This window comes from Sus scrofa, chromosome 9 (assembly GCF_054392235.1).
Source record: "Sus scrofa isolate SSC_HxYL_T2T_F1_AM1 chromosome 9, Sscrofa_HxYL_maternal_Yorkshire_Landrace_v2.0, whole genome shotgun sequence".
Classification (NCBI taxonomy): domain Eukaryota; kingdom Metazoa; phylum Chordata; class Mammalia; order Artiodactyla; family Suidae; genus Sus; species Sus scrofa.
The window spans coordinates 77180793-77203994 of NC_139391.1; the positions used below are offsets into that span (position 1 = coordinate 77180793).

At 41.6% G+C, this 23202-nt stretch overlaps 2 long non-coding RNA genes across 5 annotated transcripts in view; one reads left to right on the top strand and one right to left on the bottom strand.

Moving 5' to 3' along the window:
- Positions 1-5217: 5217 nt before the first annotated feature.
- CDK6 (cyclin dependent kinase 6) overlaps positions 5218-23202 on the bottom strand; it is a 249728-nt gene continuing 231743 nt past the window's right edge. For all 4 annotated transcript variants that reach the window (XR_002347034.2, XR_002347036.2, XR_002347035.2 and 1 more), the window contains exons 6-8: positions 19951-20001; positions 14374-14509; positions 5218-9501 (exon numbers count right to left, since the gene is read on the bottom strand). This is a non-coding gene — a long non-coding RNA (cyclin dependent kinase 6). The remainder of the gene's footprint in view (positions 9502-14373; positions 14510-19950; positions 20002-23202) is intronic.
- On the top strand, positions 13200-20762 carry LOC146399996 (uncharacterized). Its single transcript, XR_014815784.1, has 2 exons — positions 13200-14055; positions 15509-20762. It is a non-coding gene; the product is annotated as an uncharacterized LOC146399996 (long non-coding RNA).

Below are 23202 nucleotides of genomic sequence, written 5' to 3' on the forward strand. Positions count from 1 at the left end.
CACCAAGCCATCTGCCAACATTCCTGTAAGACTGTGTTCCAGGCAGTGCATTTTCGCACTGCTTCTTTGACCTGCTGAGCCCGAAGCACCAAAACAGAGCATTCTGAAGCAATATGAGCAAACGGAATGAGAGTAATTTTGCACCTTTAGGGAACATGCACCCTTATAAGTCTGTACCCTGATATTAAAATAGCAGAATGAGCTTCAAGTATGAAGAGATACAGTAAAAGTATAGCCTGTAGATGGGTAGAAAACAGCAGCCTGGAATGTGGTTTATATTCTCTGTTAGTTTTTCTCTTTGCACCACAGCCAAACCTGAATGCTCGGTAGAATGACTTGGTTTAAACATCAAGCTATACGTGAAGATGCTAGAGGGCATTGGTGATGGATGCCATGACATTCTCTGCACCAGGAACCTTCTCTGATGAGTGCGGCCAGCCAAAGGTCAAGTAGGGGTGGTGGCTAAGCCTGGACAGGCATACCTGTGAGGCCTAAAGCATCTCTCATCATGTCCCTGACCCCAAAGAACAGCAGAGGAGGATGGAGAGCACCACGTGGACAGGCCAGGAAGGGGATGGGGAAGACTTCAGAGGGAGTGAGGGAGGATATAGGGGTTGACGGAGTATCAGTTAGTTATCCTCGGCTAGTTCACACAGCCTAAGTTAGTATCTGAAATGCACATGCAAATTCTCTGCCTCTTCAGAACCGTGATTTCAAACACAGAAATCAACAAGTCAAATATCCCAATTAAGATTTTTTTCTACTTTTAAAACATTTTCTATTATAGAAATAAGTAAAGAAAATAAGCTAAAAAAAAAAAAAAAAAAAAAAAAGGCTCACTGACTTCAACAGCCTTGCTGAAATCTAGAAGTTTTAACTAGGCCCTATAGGAATGCAGAAACACTAATACATTTTACAGTGAAAACATGCTTTTACACATCTCAGAAATGATAATTCTATAAAGCCCTCTAGTTCTAATCTGCACTCTACGGGAACTGATATTGTGCATTTCTTAACACATACTGCTCTTCTATATGAAACACTTGCCATTTAACCTTTAGATCAAAACATAAAATACCAGAAATGCAACAAGCTTTTGAGGTGTTGGGGACTGTTGGTTAAAATCCCATTGTTGCCTACTGTACACGCAATCCTCGTTTTAATTACCAGACTAGGTTGCCTCTGTACAAAACCAAAATGCCTGAAGCATGGAAACTTGGACTTCTCCATCTGACACATTCTGGAAGCCTCAAAGCACATGCTGACAGTTCTGCTTCTACAGAAAACTCTCACACTGCTCTCCTGTCAACACTACTACTGGTTCCCACTGCTGCACATCTATGAGGGCGCTAGATTGCGTGCGGAAGTTTCTTCTCAAGGCCAGGTAACAAGAGGCACCAGCCAGGCACCTACTTCTGCCTGGCATCTATTCTGATGGCCACCTGGCAGAGTTCCTAAATTAAGGCAGTATCTGATATTTTGCTGTCTGCGGTTTTAATTTCTGCTCTAGTTTCACACTATAGTAAATGCATATTTGACAAAAGAACAAGTCATTTGCTTTAATTCCTTTACATAATGATAAAACACCTAGACACAAAAATACTATCTCTATAGACTTAAATTCTACTAATCATGTTAAAATGCATGCAGCTTATTTGGGGGTTTAGTCTAATTTTAATTCTCTTAGCTCCATCGAGACCATGATAACGAGCATTAAATGCAAATCCTAATGCCGTCTGCTTTCTGTGCACTTTCACAGGACTAGTGTGATTGAGAAATAAATAATATACATGAATAATAATAGAAATAATTTATGCAAATGTAGAACAACTTGAAATAGAAATTATCCACCTTTTAAGTGCTGATCCTAGGAGTAGTTGATTCTATTCATTCAATGTATTAATATATTTATTACTGATCATAAGAAAATAGATGAATACAAAGGAAATAAAATATTCATGTATACATTGTTGCAAACATAGGATCAAAATGAGAAGATATATAATGCACTTGGGGGGGTATTCAGGAAAGTGTATCACTGCTGGGTCTGTTTTCATCATTCAGAGACTTCAAGGTCAAATCTGGAGTTGCTGGTGATCAAAGAAATATTGCTAGCTAATACATATTATTGCATTTAATACAACTTAAGATTAGAAACTCTCAAGTAAGGGTATGAAAAGTCTCTTCAGCACTGTAACCTAAGTACTTCAACTGAATTGCCTGGAAACCAGAGTGAGAAATGATGTAACCTATGATCTTATGCTTGCTGATTAGTGCTACAATCATAGTTCTTTATAGCATCCTGTATACCTATGTGTCCCCTTAAAGAAAATCTACATTTGAAAATCCAAACTCCTAAAATAGAGAAAAAGTTGATTGCTTGACAAAACCACTCACACAAAGGGTTCCTCTAAATAGGAAAGTCTCCCTTCTATATGAGATAACTTGCTCACATACCTTTAATTACTTGATGAAGAAAAAAGAGAAGAAATTAGAATCCAAAGAGTTAGGAGCTTTCACCAACTATGAAGCAGAAAATAAACACATTTTCCAAACAAAACTTTTCCAGGCATATCTTTTGCCATCATATATGTAGCATAGAAAATAAAAAAATAAAAAAAAATCTTTCCTGTAATTATACATCTTCTCTTAAAAAAAAAAAAAAGCAGAGCTTAGAGCTTGAGAGATGCCTGGTAGCTTCATACGCAGCAGCATCTCTTTATACCCGAACTTTCAGAGAACTGTGTTGTACTTACTTATGCACAGTAGACACCCGTTTGCTTCTAGGGACATGTTGCTTCCTAAGATTGCAGAACAGATGCCTCTGAGACAGCAGCAGGGCACAGGGACGCCGGACAGTACCTGGCCGGGTCCGCAGCCACTTCAGGCACTAACAGGTGAGCGGAGGGCGGGTTCCTAGCCAGCCCCGCCCACTGCCACTCACTGCCAAGGGGGCGAGGCGTCGGCGCGGCGCACCCCAGGGATTTGCGGAGGGAGGGCAGTTTTGAACGCGAGCAAATAAACTGGCCCAAATGATAACCCACTCGAGGTTTGAGCCCTAAGATTTGACAACCCCTAGTGTGCGCGGCACTTTCAGTATGAAATTCAGTATGGCTGAGGCTTGCCTGCTGGCTGCTCTGGAGGAAAGTGAAGCAGGCATATCGAGTTTCTGCCACTCAGAAGGAATAAACTGCCTTCTGTTAGGTTGTGCAAAGGAAACTCTGAAAGATAATTTCCTTCCTCCTAAATTTCAGGGACACTAATTGAAGAAAATTACTTCTCAAATTAACTAAAATCATCTGGGGAGTAATGGGTCTTTGAGCAGATCTGTGAATTAAAACAATAATGTATGAAAAAAATACATTTGTATCAACTAAAGTTACCAAAGAACTTCATAAGTGGAGAAATCAAAGGCTTATGTAGGTATATACTCCTAAATTATTAGCTTACATGCTTAGAGAGAACTTTAAAAAAAATTAGAATTTCTCGTGAATTTATACTTGTGATTATACAAATATAAAAAATTGCCAGGTCTTTTGGTATTTTTAGGGCAGTTTCAGCATAGCAATTCTTTAGAAAAAAATAGTTTTGTCTATTTGTTGATGCATTATTTAGTTTATCCATCTGAGCTTTAAATTAAGATTTTAAAATTTAGCAAATGTCTAACGGCCACCATAGTAGGGAATGTGAAAGCAGCTGACAGAGGGTATGGGTATTTCGGGGGAGGGAGGGTGATCTGGAGGAGTTTTACACTCCTAACAAAACTATCTGTTCACAGATGAGTGTTGCCTTTTGAGTAACAAGCTCGTCTATCTTTCTAACTTCTGCACCTGTAGAAGTGAGGTAATTAGGTACCTCAAAAAGTATATCTTGAACAGAAGAATGACTAGGCTCTCTCTCCTTGCGCACCTGAATAATCAAAATGGGTGTATTATCCATGCTCAAGAACAATTTACTTGAAGGCAATTGTTCAGAACCTAGCTAACAACTAAAACATCTAAGTTACCCAGCATTATAAAGACTACTCATCATCCTGAAAAACGAGCTCTAGGCAAGAGTTAGATGTGCAGAAAAATAAAGTCAGAAGCCTTGCTCAGATTTTCCCTTCCAAAGTGCCACCTTGTGGAATACACTGGAATAAAACAAGAAAGGCTATCCCTTAGGACAGTGTGAATTTTCAAACAGACATAAGAAAAATCCCCTCCCTTTCCTACCATATTAACTTCAAATTGCTGTCCTAGTATTTAAATAGATGCTTGAAAAAAAGTCTGTATTTACTTTCAGGTGAGTCTTGATTTTTCTTGCCAGCCAGAGCACCAGTATCGAGGAAAATAAATATGCTGATGGAAGTCCATTCATTTACCTAAATTAACTCCCTGGGAATGCTAAGAAATAGAAAGCAATCTGAAAAGCCGACTCAAACTTCATTTTAAGAAACACAACTAATTGAGATAAACATTTAAAAAAACCAGACCCCCTCCTCTTTCTCCATTTCTGTTAACAAAGGTCAGAAGATGGCAAAGACCAAAGGAACATTTTTGGTTTGTTTTCTGAAAAAAGTACAAGTTAGAAATGCTTGAGATATAGATATATAACAAAACCAAGTTGAAAACTGCTTTAGTAAAAAATGAAAATGCCATTTTCTTATGCTTTTGAGAAAAACACCTCTACTAATTATCTGAGGACCTACATTGCTTGACAGTTTTTGGTATCCTTGAGAAGTTTTTCCACTGTGGGGAAGGAACATGCACTTATCTTCCTAATCATATACTGAATGTATTGAAAGCATATGAAAAATAGTTTGGGTTTCACAAGTTTTCAAAAACCCTGGTGGCATAGGAACATTTAAAAAAATTATTTTTTTCCACAATGGACATTTTCAGCCTTGCATAATAAGCACAGCTCCACATGACTGCTGCTTTTCATGAAATGAGGAAGCAGTAGAGATGGTTTAGTTTGCCTAGTTCAATCTTTGAAATGTAACTGTTTGGAATGGCTTTTCTATAAAATTTGTTTTTGATGATATCAAATTCATAGTTCCCAGATGATTTTAATATAAATTCTTACAATATATGTTCACAAAGTATATATCCTTCAAAATATACATAATTGAAACTATCCTTCTTTGAATACCTTCATTTTCTCCAAAATTTCCCCTATCCATTGCCTAGTGTCTTAAGGTTTTTAAAAATTTAGAAATCATATCATTATTTCGTCTTTTTGTGTTTTTTAGATTCTGTCAATACCTAAGAATTTCTAATATTTCAATATTTTCGTCCCAAGGTAAATATTCTATAGTTTCTGTAGTAACATAATTAAGTAATTATAGCGGCTTATTAACTTTCGGTATTATTCTTTCCTAGACCCAGCAATGCAACATAGGCTGTTTTTGGAAAATATGAGAGACTCTCATGTGCTTATCATAAAAATAGTAAATTTGTCACTTAAAAAAAACAGAAGCAATTCTTCGGAGAGAAGAATTTCAGTATGATTATGATATTAGGAAGCTTACATGATTTAATTTCCATTAAGGAATGAATGTTGCCATTATTGACTTTTTAAGAAAAGCAGTAATAGTTAAAAACTCAATTTATATATATAATTTAAGATTTAAAAGATTTAGCAACATTTAAATTTTTTCTCATCAGGATGGATAATATCACATTCTGGAGTCACACCAAACATTTCTCCCCTAAAAGGTGCACGTTTTCTTTAAGATATTAACATGCTATTAATAGCATTCTGAAATTTTCATGTTTTCCTAAAACTATAAGGCTGAGATTCTGTTCTTAGGTGAATATTTTGAACTATTTTTAGTATAAATCACCTGGGGCCAAATTAAAAATCTGCCATTTAAAGTGTGTGTTTCCTGAGAGAAAATCATAAGAACACAGGGGGCTGAAATGGCCTGGGGCTTTCTTCCAAAACAGGATCTTCACTCCCTGAGTTCCCATCCACTTCAAAGGAGAGACAAAGTGGGAGGCTCCAAGGCCCTGGCTTCTTACAAACTCTTGAGAATTGTGTTTTTAAGGTTGTAAGATTAGGGCCTTATTACCTTTGCCACAGGATAGCTTAAGATGCCAAAATGGACAGGTTTCTCTTTCACTCTTTTGAAATGTAGGTTGTGACAACTTCACCCAGCACAGCCATTCCCAATCTTGGGCTGCCAGAACAGAGTATCACATAGAAACTATCAGGCATATTCTTCCCTCAGTTCTAGTAAGACATTCAAATGCGATTTCAAGTCTATCATCCTGAGTTTTTTTTTTTTTTTTTTTTTTTTTTTTTTTTTTTTTACTTCAATAAGCTGCTTCAGTATAACCCTGGAGCAGTATGGCCTTTTCAGATAATCACTGCCTAGCTTTTGGCAAAGATGTTTGAAACCATGTGTCACCGAAGAGTAAGAGGCACTCAGTAAGTTTGTATACTGCTATATGTTTTCAAGTGCCCTAATGGCAAGGGTGTTTGTGTGGGATCTGGATTTCAGAAGTGGTGAGCCGGATGTAAAAGACAGAAAAGGAGAATATCCACTCAAGTGCAACAGCCACCTGGATTGAAGAGCTGGGGACAAACTCTTAACGAGTTCAGAAAGGCTGAAATGCCCTTTCATTCTGCCTCTGGGAGGGTAATTTGGCAAGTATCTAATGTCGAAATGTTTGTGCTGTAAGTTTTCTTTATAAACACTACCAAGAAATGAATCAGGAGCATATGTTAGAAATAAAAGTTGAACTCTCTACTTGTTTAACATGCAAAAGAATGCTGAAAAATTCCAGTTTAGAACAGCTGCATTTTTCTTGAGTGAACTTATGAAAAACTGCAAAAGCAAAAACTCAAGCTATATCGACTCTAACCGTGGATATTAACTGAAAAGCTCCTGATGGATCAGTGCAGTGAGTTTAGAAATTCAATTTCTAGGAGTTCCCACTGTGGTGCAAGGGGATTGGCAGAGTTGCTGCAGCACCAGGACGCAGGTTCGATCCCTGGCCGGATACAGTGGGTTAAAGATCTGGAGTTGCTGCTTGCGGCTATGGCTCTGATCTGATTTCTGGCCCAGGAACTCCATATGGTATGGGGCAGCCCAAAAAGAAAAAAATCAATTTCTAGGCCCTTGGTCTTTGTATTTTGACCCCTGATCAAAGGAAAGGCATAAATCACTTGTCCGGGACTGTGGGGGGTGAGGGGGGATTGACCACACATACTTGCCCTGAATGCCCTGGATCCATTATATCTCAAGCATTTACAGTTATGACAAAACATAATCATTGTTGTCACAATGAAGAAAGTATAAAACATTCTTATGGCCCACCTTCTCATTCATCTCTTGCTTTAAAAATTATCCCACTTTTCAAGTTACTGAATTAGAACAATGTTAAAGAATATATGTATTAGAAAAGAATGGTTCCCAACCCTGAAAGCTCTCAAGGAGAAAAGTCTCCTAATTCTTCTCTTGTTCAAGAGAGTTGTACACAATATTAAGCTGCGAAGAATTCAGAAAGGCCTGACTATGTCTAAACATCATCTGGAACATTTTCTACAGAGTGAAGCAGTGTCCACTCTGAAAACCCTAACTCTAAACATGTCTAACTGTTGCATGCACACAAAACATGAATCAGAAAGCAAAGGTAGTCAAACTTCCCCATAGATGCTTCAGCTCCACATCTTTTGATTACTAGAGACGACTGAGCACTAACCATGTAGGCGACAGAGATGGCATGGTCTATAAAGTACTGTAGAGAAAGTGGCAAGAGGAAAATAAAGCTGTTCACTATGCCCAGGCCAGGCTGGCTCTAAGAAAGGGGGGGATATGTGCATCAGGCATTGGAAACAAGCACAGCCTGGTGGATGGAGAATAGCTAATTTTATAGAGTAAATACACATTTCTAAAAATCCGTTAAAGACATTCTCTCAGATACTACACTGACAATATATTCTAACAAAACATAAAACACTAAGTAACACTTTAAAAGCAATCAACATGCTGGTGATGGAGAAGAACCAGTCTTCTCTTTGGCTAGGTAACAACAGTGAATGTCGGGTAGGAAGATTGCATTAAAGAACATACAGGACCCTGTTAGGACTGTGGAATTGGAGCCATAAGCCAGAATCTGAATCTAACTATTTATGAAAAGCTCATTGAAAGAAAAAAAGTAGGAGGTACGTGGCAATGGCTTAAGCAAACTGTTGTTAGTTACATAAGTACCACATATTTAGAGGCACTGGGGGATGGATAAGATGGACACCTTGCAAATAAGGTAGTGCATGGTAGAAAAAAGTTCAGTGTAACAGGTGGGGAAAACTTAAACGGCACTTCTATCTCTAGTCAGAGAGAACTACCCACCAAAGCCAAACAGGAAACAGCTTCCAACAAACTCCTAAAATCAAAAATAAAACAACAAAAACCAAAAGGGAAATAAATTTCAAAACCAAGAAATCAAGGTTTCTCTTTGCCCTTAGTTTTCACCCTAGTTGAGGTACCTTCCCTAAATCTATAGCAAGTAAGAAAAAGCTTATAGGGTGTTTTCCAAAAGAAACAATAAAGCATATTATACAGGTTAAAATTACAATAAGTAAATGCAGCTTCTTCAAGAGTAAATAGAAGGTGTGCTTTAAGAAACAGGTTTCTTAAAAGATACTAGAATTTTTTTTTTTTCTTTTTGCCGTGCATATTCAACTGCCTCTAGATAGTGAACCCTTTACAACTAGCAAATTAACTGCTTTTGGCCAGAAAAGAAATGCTAAGGACATAGGCTCAACTTTCTAATTTGAGAAGCCCATTTTGGTGAATCACCTTCAGTCCACAGATACTTGGAATTTTAGCGGTCACTGTGAGTCCTTAAAAACTTAATTATTCATGTTGTTTACAGAAGTAACACTTTTTTAAGAGATCAAGAATCACACACACACACACACACACACACACACACACACACACACACACACACGCACGCTCACTCAAAAGTACCAAATCAGGCTCCGGCAGCTGCAGAGAGATTACAACATAACTCAGCTGTGCCTGGATTGCTCACTTCACACTGGCAGCATTCAAGATCAGAAAAATGCAATGGCAGCACAATTGGTCAGCAGCTTCTCTTCTGGAATTTTTCCAGGTTCTTGAAACAAACAACAAACAAACAAATAACAAACAAACGAATGAACATAAAGCTGCAATCACGCTTGCATTGATTTCAAAACAGTAAACTAGGCGTTTCCTCAGAGAAGCAGAGCCCATCCAGAAGACAGTAGCTAGAAGGCCCCCAGCCAGTGATCCTGTACAGCTTCTGCAGGGCTTACTTAGGGGACCCTCAGCCACCAAGGAGGTTCTCCGGACGATCGGCTCAGGCAGCGGCTGGGCCCTCAGGCTGTATTCATTTCTGAGCTGTTCTGGCTGGGTGGCAGATGGGAATCCAGGTTTTCCTTGCACCTCTCCAGGTCGTGGAAGTATGGGTGAGACAGGGCACTGTAGGCTGATATTCTTTTGGCTGGATTAAATGTCAAGCACTTCTGTGATTGAGAAATAAAATAATGGAGAAACATAAAACATGTCCATTTAAACCATGTGCTTACATAGTTATGTATCTATTGACTGCCATGTATTAAGTGTGACCAAAATGAGAATGAGTATCTACTTTAAGGGACACTTAATACACTGTACACAGTGCTCACATATGTGTCTAATGTAGAAGCACATTTCTGTGCTTTGGGAAAAGGCAACACCGTTTCGGTTGCCTGTGGACTCTTATATACACAGGATTTCTCCAACCCAATAATTAACTATTATGAGAGAATGCATATCATTTTATTTAGGGTAGTGACTTTTCTGATGCCAGCAAACGTAGTGCTATAATCAGAGTCTTTGCCCTTAGTTTTCACCCTGCCCCAGGTTGTATCATTGATCAGGGGATGGACAAGGGTTGCCTTGTGCAGGTATAAAGGGTAATTACTGAACACCAGGCCAGTGGAAGGGGCAACAAGTAAGGGTGAAAACCCAGATGCTAATTATATGGATCCACTAGCAAGCCATGTACCCTGAGCCACCCAGACAAGGGATGCCCTCCTTCTAGTTCACATCAAAATGCCATGTGTGCTGGCGGCAGCCCTATAGGGAGATACAGCTCAAATCCCTCAACTATTCCAGGCTGTTGACTCCGGTGCAGGTAGAAGCTGAAAGGTGAACTCTATCATAGCAATCTGCATTCTCAGGCTGTTGACACATAATCACTTAGTCACATTTTCCTCATTTCAGTTCCGCTTCCATTCCAACCCCAGGTCATCTTGTTCTTCAAATCCTCTCTTTTCATCAACTCCTCCAGCGTGCCTGGCAGATGGCAAGCACTAACTGATGATGAGTCAGACCCCTGCCCTCCAACTGCCCCAGGAGCTCACAGGTAGCAGAGGAAGCTATACTGCCTCTCCATCCTTGTGATGCAGAGTCCACCTGGGTGAGCTGGGGATCTGAAATGCCTCTGGATTTCAGTCCTCTATGTAATCTAGACTTAACATCATTCTGGTTATGGAGACCTCTTCCCTTTATTCTGGTTTCTGCCCATAAGTAGCTCACAGTCCTAGTCAAGTTCTGATTGGATTAGGGACCCCTCTAAAACTCCACTGAATGCAACTGACCTAGAAAAACACGTACAAACCAAAAATTCTACAAAATTTCCAGTGAAATTTTGGGTCTCCTGAAATCTTATTTATCCTGAGCCGCTTTCATGGATGCCAACGTGTCTGTAGTGTCTTCTGAAAATCAAAGAGCCAAATGGCAAGCTGAGGAAGGAGCTTGTTCACAGAATGGTTCTACTGTCTCTAATAGCAATAGACAGCTCGAGAAAAGCTTGACTAGGGCTGAATTCCCAAAGGACAGGAAAGCAGGGGCAAAATTCTTGAGCCTGAGTTCTCCCTTCCCAGAGTCCAAGAAGGAGAAAAGTAGGTAGTGGCTTTAGAAAAAGAAGCAGCCAGTTTAATTCCCAGGACATAGGAAAGAAGAAAAAAAAAATTGTGGAAATATGTCCAAGACACAGAGACAGGTCCCTAGAGGATTACGTGGGAGGAAGCCCTGTTCCCACACTACAGTGATGGTTTAGAGCTGGGAGGAGGGGAGCCTGGAGAAGAAGCAATCCTTAGCTGAAGGTTGGGGTGTGTAAGAATCTCACTGGAGGCTGTGATCTGTTTTGTCCCATAGAAATATTGGTAGAAGGGACAAGGCTGGTGGACCCAGCACGTGCAGGTGTACCCCCCACTACTGTGGGTACCCCCCACCCAAAAAAATACTGTTAGAAAAGGTGGCTGAGTCCTATTATTCCTCGACTTCAATAAAGCAACTGCTAGTTTGAGAACTAGTTGTATTTTATGTATTTATTTATTTATTCTTTTTTTTTTTTTCTCCTTTTCTAGGGCGGCTCCTGCAGCATATGGAGGTTCCCAGGCTAGGGGTCGAATCAGAGCTGTAGCCGCCAGCCTACGCCAGAGCCACAGCAACTCAGGATTGGAGTTGCGTCTGCGAACTACACCACAGCTCACAGCAATGCCGGATCCTCAGCCCACTGAGCAAGGCCAGGGATTGAACCCGCAACCTCGTGGTTCCTAGTCGGATTCATTAACCACTGAGCCACGACAGGAACTCCATATTTATTTATATTTTTGCTTTTTAGGGCCACACCTGCGGCATATGGAGGTTCCCAGCCTAGGGGTCTAATCAGAGCTGCGTCTGTGACCACAGCTCATGGCAACGCTGGATCCTTAACCCACTGAGCAAGCCCAGGGATCGAACCTGCAACCTCATCATTCCTAGTCGAATTCGTTAACCACTGAGCCACGACAGGAACTCCTAATTGACTTATTAAAATGAGCTTTTGGAATTGCAACTTAATCAAGAGTTGACTACTACAGGGGATTGGATCATTTGCCAACCCCTATTCTCTTTCTTTCCTTCCTGCTCTCCATGAGAGGAGCACTCATTCCTCTCTTAAAGTTGGCCTTGGTCATGTAACTTCCTTTGGCCAATGGAACGTGGACAGAAGTGGCAGGGTGCCTCTTCCAAGCCTAGGCCTTCAGGGGCATCTTAAGTTTCTACTTGCCCTTCTGGAAGCACCCACCACCTCTGATGAGAAAAACAGGGCCCCGGGAGTCAAAGTCCCTTTGACCTGGACCTCAAAATGAGACATGTAGAGACGGCCAGTGCTTCTGACCCACTGGCTGAAGCAGAATTGTTCCAGGTGGCTCAGAGCTGTCTCTGCCAAGGTGCAGAACCGTGGGCAAGACACAAATGCTTACTGCTGCATCCTGGTGAGAGAGCTTTTATTTTATTTTATTTTGTGTGTGTGTGTTTTTAGGGCCACACGAACAGCATATGGAGGTTCCTGGGCTAGGGTTCGAATAGGAGCTGTAGCTGCCGGCCACAGCCACAGCCATAGCAACACGGGTTCCGAGCTGTGTCTGCGATCTACACCACAGCTCATGACAACACCAGATCCTTAACCCACTGAGCGAGGCCAGGGATCAAATCCGCTTCCTCATGGATACTAATTGGATGTATTAACTGCTGAGCCATGAAGGGAAGTCCATGAGGGATAACTCTTAAAAGTGCTAAGCTTTTAAATGTTCACTGTTTCTTAAATAAAACAGCTTTCTAGAGAGTTCCCGTCATGGCTCAGAGGTAATGATCCCGATCAGTATCCATGAGGATGCAGGTTCAATCCCTGGCCTTACTCAGTGGGTTAAGGATCCTATGTGGCTGTGGCTGTGGCTGTGGTGTAAGCCGGCGGCTACAACTCAGATTTGACCCCTGGCCTGGGAACTTCCACATGCTGTGGGCGCAGCCCTAAAATGACAAAATAAAACCAAAGAAACAGCTTTCTAGAACACCCTTTACTTTTATTCCTTAGTAAAAGATTTTCAAGAGAGAAAATGGTAATTCTGGGGCCTCAGCGGCCCCTCCTGTACTGATGGCCTGCCTCCTCTGCTTTACAGTTCTAGCTTGTGTCCCTCTGGGATGAAACACTAAGGGCTTTCAGAGAGTTCTGAGACTTAAGGTCTTGGACTGTCCTTGCCCAGAATGCCTGTGGATATTATGCTCCAGTCTTACGTTTTCCTTGGTCACGGTGCTACTGGCTCTGCTTTTTATTCCCCTTCTTTGCTCTTTCTAATTTCGGGGGTCACTCCTTACCCACCTATGTCCCTCTCTCTGGTAGGCTTCTTAGCTCTTTTTTTTCTTTTTTTTGTCTCCTGCTACTTCTTCAGGCTAGCACTAGTGTGGAGTCCGGCTGTGGAAGCCACCAGCTAAGCAGAGGCCCCTGAATGAACATGTGGCATTGTCTGTGATCTTCACATTTTAAGTTCTTCTTGGTGATTCCTCCTGACGTTGGAGACAGGAGATATTCTGGGTTGTCTCAGAGCACTTTCATGGCTAGATACCAAAGGCTTTTAATACAGCCGGTAAAGTATACACTCATTACTACTCATTGGGTTCCAGACACTAAGAGTAGGCCAACAGGTACACTTCTCTACCTATTGTTCTGGTCACAAGTACAAGGAGTTATGTATAACACCAAGTATTAGGAGTTTGAGTCTTAAACAGGCCACAGAAGCCTAATCAGTGAGATATTTTCTCTGTACAGGGCACAGTCAATACTTATTAAATAAATCAGTAACTAGAAGGAGGCTTACTATACTGTTCCTTTGGGAAAACACCTTCCTAAACATGCGCCTTTTTAAAAAAAGGTGCATTAAAATGCCAAACGAGCTGCTTAAAGAAGCATGAGACGGTAAACAAGGAAACCTTTTACTTTATAATATTTACTTCTAAAGAACCATATGTTTAGGTGAATCTGCAGGATTCTAAGGCTAGGTTCAAAAAGAAGATTCAAAGACGGCAGATTGAAAGGGTGTGGATGAAGAGTTCCTGTTGTGGCTCAGTAGTAACAAATCTGTCTAGAATCCATGAGGACACGGGTTTTATCCCTGGTCTCGCTCAGTGGGTTGAGGATCTGACATTGCCACGAGCTGTGGTGTAGGTCGAAGATGTGGGTCGGATCTGGTGTTGCTGTGGCTGTGGTGTAGGTCAGCAGCTGCAGCTCTGATTCGACCCCTAGCCTGGGAACCTCCATATGCTATGGGTGTGGCCCTAAAAAGCAAAAAAAAAAAAAAAAAAAAAAAAAAAAGATGTGGATCAGACTCCTTCTCTTTCTACAGGCCCTGAAGACAACACAAGAATCAAAAGCCACTAGCTGCTACATGTGTGGAAACGAAAGCTGCAGAGAGACTGTGGCCTCTGCCCTGTGAGACACTAAGCTGATGCTGTGCCCAGCGCCTGGCATAGACAGGCCAAGTCTCTCTCCCGAGCACATTGCAGACTGACTCTGTGTCGCGTGAACTTACCAGAAGCAGGTCTTTGCCTTGTTCATCAATATCTGCTACAAACTTCTCAATTGGCTGGGGAGATTTGGAGTGGAAAGCCTGCCTGGGAAGGGCAACATCTCGAGGCCAGTCCTCTTCTCCTGGGAGTCCAATCACGCTATGAAAGAACCACAGGTGAACATAAGCATTGGCTGCTGTGCTGAAGCTATTTCTCCACCAATTCTAGAAGAAGGTAAAGTCTGAGGGGCAGGCAGGGGGGACACAGAGCTCCAGGAGTCCATGTCCATCACTTTGTATGGCTGGCGGGGCTCTCATTTCTTTCCACCCTACTGTAAAATGGTGGTCATGGAGTAGAGGGTAATCTTACAGGAGAAGTGGAAAAGCCACTGAGAAGAGGTAAGAGATGACTCTGGCATCAGACATGCAATGTAAGAGATCATGCAGAAACAGAAACTGTTATATTACCAATATGCCTGGAAAGACTGACAGAGCAGGACCTATATATACAAAGGAGATCCGATCCAACATACTTTTCATTTCTTTTTTTTTTTTTTTTTTTTTTGCTTTATTAGGGCTGCACCTGTGGCATATGGAAGTTCCCAGGCTAGGGGTCGAATTGGAGCTGCGGGTAATGGTCTACATCACAGCCACAGCAATTCGGGATCCTTAACCCACTGAGCAAGGCCAGGGATCGAACCTGTGTCCTCATGGATACCTGCCTGTTTTGTTACCACTGAACCACGATGGGAACTCCCGATGGACTTTCTGACCAAACACTCCTATACTGACATGCTTTTATGATGCTCATTTAACCTGACCTGTATCTACCTAAATTTGGTCGTGTTTTTGGTTAAAGAATAATTCCCCAAACAGTAAACTAGAATCAGTCCAAAAAATGAGGCTAAAAGGTATGTTAGTTCTGTGTCACACAAACACTATAATTTGCTGTTGAATTTAAGGTACATAACTTTATATATTTTATAAGACCATTTTATGGAATTACAAAGTGAGCAAACAATTAATAAAAACAATATCAGGAGTTCCCGTCGTGGCGCAGTGGTTAACGAATCCGACTAGGAACCATGAGGTTGTGGGTTCGGTCCCTGCCCTTGCTCAGTGGGTTAACGATCCGGCGTTGCCGTGAGCTGTGGTGTAGGTTGCAGACGCGGCTCGGATCCCGCATTGCTGTGGCTCTGGCGTAGGCCGGTGGCTACAGCTCCAATTCAACCCCTAGCCTGGGAACCTCCATATGCCGCGGGAACGGCCCAAGAAATAGCAACAACAACAACAACAAAAAAAAAAGACCAAAAAAAAAAATAGATATTCGATCCATTAAAAAAAATATTATTTATATTTCTTTTGAAAATCATCCTGGGATCAGAAATGTAGAGAGGGCACCGGTGATGTAATAAGAACAGCACAGGGAAGCTCCCTTTTGGCACAATGTGTTAAGGATCCAGTGTTGCTGCAGCCGTGGTTCAGGCTGCACCTGTAGCGTGGGTTCGATTCCTGGCCTGGGAACTTTCACATGCAGATCGTGCATCCAAATCAAAACAAAACAAACAAAAAAACCCAGTATAGGCTCTGGAAATAGGGAGACCTGAGTTCAAATCCTGCACTTGCCACTTACTGGTAGGTAAGGACAAACGTAACTTCTGTGAGTTTCAGTGTCTTTATTTATACAATGATAATAATTTTTGGTGTTATGAGGATCAGCAATAATTTAAATAAAATGAACAGCACAGTGCTTGTCACAAAGTACTTACTTGTCAATAACAATGCATTACCCATTATTGTTACCATAAGAGGAAAATAAGGTTATTAATCTAAAATCCGTGGGTAACGCACCACCACCACAGTAAAAATATGAACTGCTTGAGATCTACTGATGTGTGACTTAAGGTTCCTCAGAATATTAGTTGGTCAGTGACCTTAAACGACGAATACATTATGTAACTATTCTTCATGACTTATGTATAGGTGTTAAGTAAATCTGAATGAGGGAAACCAGGGGAAGCAAGAACTTACATCTCACATAGACTCTGATGAACTCTGAACTAAAACATTACAGTCTAGTGGACAGAGTATATGGCTGTCCAGATACTGAGCACACTGTTTTGAGTACAGTTAGAAATGGTGCTGGCCAGGATTACAGTCTTCTGGGCCTGCCTTTGCTGGAACTAAGGCCCCAGGTGTTCTCCTGAATGGGTCTCTGGTGCTCAGGAACACATAGTGGGAAATGTCCCAACATTTCTGTAGGGCTTTGTCCCCCTTCCCTTCCCTCCAAACAGAGCCCAGGTGACAGACCTCACCTGGGAAAAGCAGACACCTGTATTATAACTGCACCTGTCATTGGGCGTCTAGGGGAAGATACTGCAATCCTGCCTCTGTTGACATGCTGGGAGAGACATATTACTGAGATAAAGACAGACTCTGAGACATTTTTACCGGAACAAATGAATGAAAATGACAACTCAAGCAACACACATGTGTTTAAGGGAAAGATCTAGAAAAAGAAGAAAAAGAAGAAAACAAAAATATTACCATTAATTATTAAAGGAAATAAATGTGTTTAAGTATTTGGATAGAATGGGTCAGGCAGAAGAACAGAAGAATGCTTATAAATAACTTTAAAAACTGTCTTTCATCATATTTGCCTTTTAGCCATTTTTGGGGTCCTTTTAGAGCCTCATCTGTAACATATGGAAGTTTCCAGTCTAGGGGTCAAATTGGAGCCATAACCGCTGGCCTACACCACAGTAACTTGGGGTCTGAGCTGCATCTGTGATTTACACCGCAGCGTGCAGCAACATGGGATCCTTGACCCACTGAGCGAGGCCAGGGATTGAACCTACATCCTCATGGATACTAGTCAGGTTCTTAACCTACTGAGCCACAATGGGAACTCCCTTGTAGCCATTTTTACATCAATATCTGTGCATATTATCCCCAGTCACCTAGAAATTGATTATGACTACTCAGTAAGAACTTAAAATCTTTATTTGCAGTTCTGAATATATTTATGTTAAGTTAAATCTGGAAATATGGGCCAAAAGCCCACGAAGCCCAAAAGCCCTCAGAAAAACAGTGTCCCGGTATGTACAGACATGTGCGATGTATACATACATACATATATATACCTGTTTATATAAATAACTTTATAAGTATTTTTAAATCAACCCCCTCCTCTGACCTGCAAAACTACCTCCTGAGACATATAGGTCAGGTATTATTATTTATTTTATAGATGGGAAAACTGAGGATGAGGAATAAAATGAACTGCCAAAGTCATACGCAGGGAGTTCGGCCCAGAGCCGGGAGTGAACTTATTCTAAATCCAGTATTTTGTTTCCATTTAACTATGACTCTGCTCTCAAAAATGCTCTCAAATGTCACAGGCTAAAAACATTCAGTTTCACTTTCAAAGGACTTGCTGTTCTTTGAAAGTATAAATCTTCCTAAAAACAGAAATATTTTTCCCCTTAAGAGAATGTGAATATGGCTCTCCTTTAAAAAATATCCAGTTTACTACCCAGTGTGAACTTTTACAGCCTAGATATGAGGGTTGTGGAATTCTGATAGGTCCATTAAAAAGCACTTGCCTCCAATTTCAGTATTTGGACAGCTGAATATAAGCCTTAAAAGCTGACATTTGTACTGGAAAGACTGACAGAGCATAAAACCTATAAATGGCGTGATGACTGGGACGGAAATCATCTTCAAGTACTTCAGAAGTGACACTAGGGTGCAGCATTGTCCCTGTTCTCTATGCCAAAGTAATGCATTCAGAGAAAACAACATCATTTCAATGAATCAATGCCAGAAACTAAAAAGTACAATCTCAAGGCACAAAACATATTGAACTTCATGGCTTCTTTTCTGCTGGCACCCTAAGATCTCTGTCAGGCCTTTGCCAGCAGAAAAAGTGGCATTCTCTTGGAAGCAAGTCAAACATGTTTGTCAAAGGTTCCTTCTGGTTCATCGCACGGGCTCACGTACTAAGGGGCACCAGCAATGTCACTGGTGCCAAAAGTGGACAGATGGCCCAGGTGGCGTCAGCAAGGAAAAGCAGGGGAAGGACTGGTGTCTGACAAGCTGGTTTCAGTTGAGATTGCTTTTACTTTTAACGAGAGGGTCACCAGTATGTCTGCCTCTTGGTAGTTCCTTCGTCACGATCACATGCATACAAAATATATTTCATCGGGGTAGGGAAGATGGGAGTTCATCATGGATTGCTTTGACATCCAGAAGCAGTAATGTGGAAGTCTGGTTCTGAATTTGTCCATCTTACAGACCGGGCATAGCAGCGGGAGGAGCAGCAGCCATGGCAGCTGCCGGGGACCCGGGAAGCCCCCAGACAATACAACGAACAAATGGTTTTCTGGCCTTAAAGCCACTGGCTTCTGACTCAGCAGTGACACGGGCATTAATAGAGGCCTCTTGGAACTACTTCCAGTCACCAAAAGAACAAAGTCAGGTTCCAGTTTTATTCCAACTATTTTAAGCGATTCTGCATGGGAAGATAGTGTTATGATGTGATTTTTTCCTTTAGGGACATTTTTCATCAGTTTTTCAGACTGAAAATGTAGAAATGACTGGGATACCATAAAATGGTACAGACCAATGATCAGGGCTATTTTTGGCTCTAGAACTCCCACTTTCTTCCTACTCCACCCCAATTCTGATGGGGCTTGGCAAACACATGGATCCCAAAAGGATGTCATACTGCATGCTTTGTGAAAAGAAAAGCCTTTTCTTAACGTTCAAGACATGAAAGCATCCATACCTCACATGCTCAGACATGTAGATACTAATGGAACGCTGAAACGTAGCAAGGAGCTGCGTCACAGACAAGTGGAACCAAAGAATTCGAGCAAAAGAAGGGACCTTCAAGTTTCATTTCTCAGGCAAAGAAGTTAAGGGATGGAAAAAACAATTAATGATGAATTATAATAAGAGCCAACATTTTAAAAGCATTAACTATGTACCAGGCCCTGTGTAAGCCCTTTACACAGGGAGTTTGAAATGACCTTTTCAAGACTACGTTGTTATTTAGCAGTAGACAAACGTTTGGAATCTAGGGTTCTCGTTTCCTATTCCAGTGTTCCAAAGAAAGATGGGGTGTGTAGCGTACCATCTTTGCCCAGGAAAACAAAACAAAACAACGTAAAGCCAACCCGGATGACTAAAGGATACTCAATGGGGACAGGAAGCCCAGTGGGTAAGGATAGGTTGCCAGGCCACTGATCACCCACCTTTGATGATGGCCGCATCTGAAATGACCCCAAGCAGACAACACAACGGAACTAAAGAACTGGAGCTCAGCCAAGGATAGAAAGAGGAGCTGCCAAAAGACCCACACCAGCAACATACAAGCCTCCAGAGCAGAGCGGTTATTAGGCCACACGTCATGATGGGCTCTGTGTAAATCAGCACGTCTACCACGTCCCCACTCACCACACAAATAGTAACACTGTCTGCAGCAACGGCTTGGGGTAGGAAGGAGGAGAGATAAACAAATTATATGAATGTCAGAGGAAGGTCACTGCAAATGTTTTAATGCTACAGACACGATGTAAAATTATAGTTACTACTTACTCCAAGATTTTTCCTAGTTGATCGACATCTGAACTTCCACGAAAAAGCGGCCTAAAAGAATAAAGATACATATTAAACAAGGAATTTTCTGTTTATATTCCAATCATTAATTAACAAGAATCAAAATTTTTTTTTTTTTTTTTTTTTTTTTGCTGGGCCCATAGCATGTGGAAGTTCCTGGGCCAGGGACCGAACCCGAGCCACCGCAGGGACAATGCTGGATCTTTAACCTGCTTAGCCACCAGAACACTCCAAGAATCAAAATAGTCTTTGTGCGGGGGGAGAAATATAGAATGGAGACACCCTTCCTTTGGTAAATGAACGTTTTTATTGCATTTCCCTTACGTTAATGATTTCTCATGAATATCTGGTGTTTGACTCCCATGATTGATAATCGCTGGTGTCCTATTCTCAGTCATTGTAACAACAGTGCCACCATCATACACAGGCCCTGACTTCAACGTTCTAATAAACTTTGTGATAGGCTGTAACACATCACTGTCTTAGTCTCAGACCAGGGGTACATGATATTCTATATTCTTGGTCAAATCCTTCCCAGAGCACCATTTCTTTCTTTCCTTCCTTCCTTCTTTCCTCCTTCCTCCCTTCCTTTTCTGGCCATGCCCGTGGCATATGGAAGTTCCTGAGCCAGGGACCGAACGTGCACCACAGCAGTGACCCAAACCGCTGTAGTGACAATGCTGAATCCTTAACCTGTTGTGCCACAAGGGAACGCCATTTCTTTTTCTTTTTTTTTTCTTTTTTTGTCTTTTTGACTTTTCTAGGGCTGCACCTGTGGCATATGGAGGTTCCCAGGCTAGGGGTCTAATCAGAGCTGTAGCTGCCGGCCTACACCACAGACACAGCAACGCTGGATCCGGGCCTCGTCTGTGACCTACACCACAGCTCACGGCACCACCGGATCCTCAACGCACTGAGTGGGGCCAGGGATCAAACCCGCAACCTCATGGTTCCTAGTCGGATTCATTAACCACTGAGCCATGGACGGGAACTCCAACCATTTCTTTTTTATTAAAATTGAAGTATAGTTGATTTACAATATTATGTTAGTTTCAGCAAAGTGATTCAGAGGTACACATACACACACATGAATGTAAATTTTTCCATTTCCACTGTAAGTTATTATAAGATACTGAATATGGTTCCCTGCATGATACAGTAAATTCTTGTTGGTTATCTATTTTATGTCTAGTAGTTTGGATCTGTTAATCACATGCTCCTTCCTAATTTGTCCCCGTTGGTAGCTGTGAGTCTGTTGTTTTTGACACAGCACCCTTTTTTAGTATCACTCTGCTGTCACAGTACTTCCTCATGGGTCTCCTTCCACTTGTCCTCAATGCTGCACAGAGCTACCTCTGGGTCTATTTTTCCTTTTTTTTTTTTTTTTGGTCTTTTCAGAGCCGCACCTGTGGCATATGGAGGTTCCCAGCCTAGGGGTCAAATTGGAGCTGTAGCCAGCGGCCTACACCACAGCCACAGCAAAACAGGATCCGAGCTGCGTCTGTAACCAACACCACAACTCACGGCAATGCCGGATCCCCGACCCACTGAACAAGGCCAGGGATTGAACCTGTGTCCTCATGGATACTAGTCAGATTTGTTTCCACTGAGCCAGGACGGGAACAGGAGTTCCCAGGAGGGTCTATTTTTTCTGATTATACCACTTCCCTTTCTCCCAATACTAAGGGAGCTAACTATCACAAAAGTTCAAAATCCAGACTCTGGTCTTCAGGGGCAACTGTCAACATACAAGGCTCATTATCTACACTGAGCATTTAACTGGCAACTAAATTAAATCACTTGGTGACATTTCTGGCATCTTCTCAAGTACAGGGGAGGGACTTCTCTAGGTCTGCCCCTAACCCTTTGGCCTAGTGCTTTACCTGAACAGGTGCTCAGCTACTACTACCCTATTTGATTTTACATATACCTATGGTACACATGTAAATGTTCCCTAACTCCTTGCTCAATGACAGACATAAAAACATATTTTTTAAGAATAACACATCTAAACAAATGTGCAACCTATTATCAGAAGTCATATTTTAAACATACTATCAATTTATAAAGGCTTAAACCAGACCTCTTAAATATTTTTTGCACACAATAAATGAACTTGCTATATACTATAGATGGAGACCCCTATAAAGTCATAGCATTTCAGTGGCTAGATGACACCTTAATATTCCTCAACCATACTTTCTATTCAGGCAATTGTTCTTGAAAATGGTTATTTTCAAAGGCAGGGGGAAATAATTTATTTGTGGCAATGTTGGAATGTGTCTCCCCCAGATTCTTGTTGAAGCCCAACCCCCAGTGCCTCAGAATGAGACTGTATTTGGAGACAGGGCCTTTAAGGGGATGGGTAAGTTCAAATGAGGCTGTAAGGGTGGGCCCTGATCCAATCTGATGAGACAAGGAAACCAGGGACATGTGTGCACCCCAAGAAAGGACCACGCAAGGATGCAGCTGGAAGGTGAACCAAGGGGAGAGGCCTCAGAAGAAATCAAACCTGCTGACATCTTGACCTTGCACTTACAGCCTCCAGAACTGAGAGAACACACCTTTCTGTTGTTTAAGCCACTCAGTCTTTGCTATTTTGTTATGGCAGCCCTAGCCAACTAATACAGACATTGTTCATGCAGCCAAATTCATAAAGAGTTGGGTTCTAAAAGACATTCAGAGATGTCTGAAAAGATAACAAGGTGAGAAATGAAAGTTTTGGAAAAGGAGCTCCCATTGTGGCTCAGCAGTGATGAACCTGACTAGTATCCATGAGGACATAATCCCTGGCCTGCTCAGATGGTTAAAGGATCTGGTGTTGCCGTGAGCTATGGTGTAGGTATCAGATGCAGCTCGGATGCTGCGTTGCTGTGGCTGTGGTGTAGGCAGGGAGCTGCAGCTCCGATTCAACCCCTAGCCTGGGAACTTCCATGTGCTACAGATGAAGCCCAGGGGAAAAAAAAAAAAAAGATGGAAGTTTTAGACAAGCTAAGCAAGGGAATCTTAACAGCTATTATTTATGGAGCACTGATGTTCTATCTAACATAGTGCCACATGCCCCCCCAACATTATATCATTTAATTCTCACAAAAGTAATTTATCTGTGGCAATGTTATGGGTTGGAATGTGTTCCGCCAAGAACAAGGTAGTATTATTATCACTCCTATTTCCTAATCAGGAAACTGAAGATTGGAGATGTTTCATGACTTATATAAAGGACATTTGATA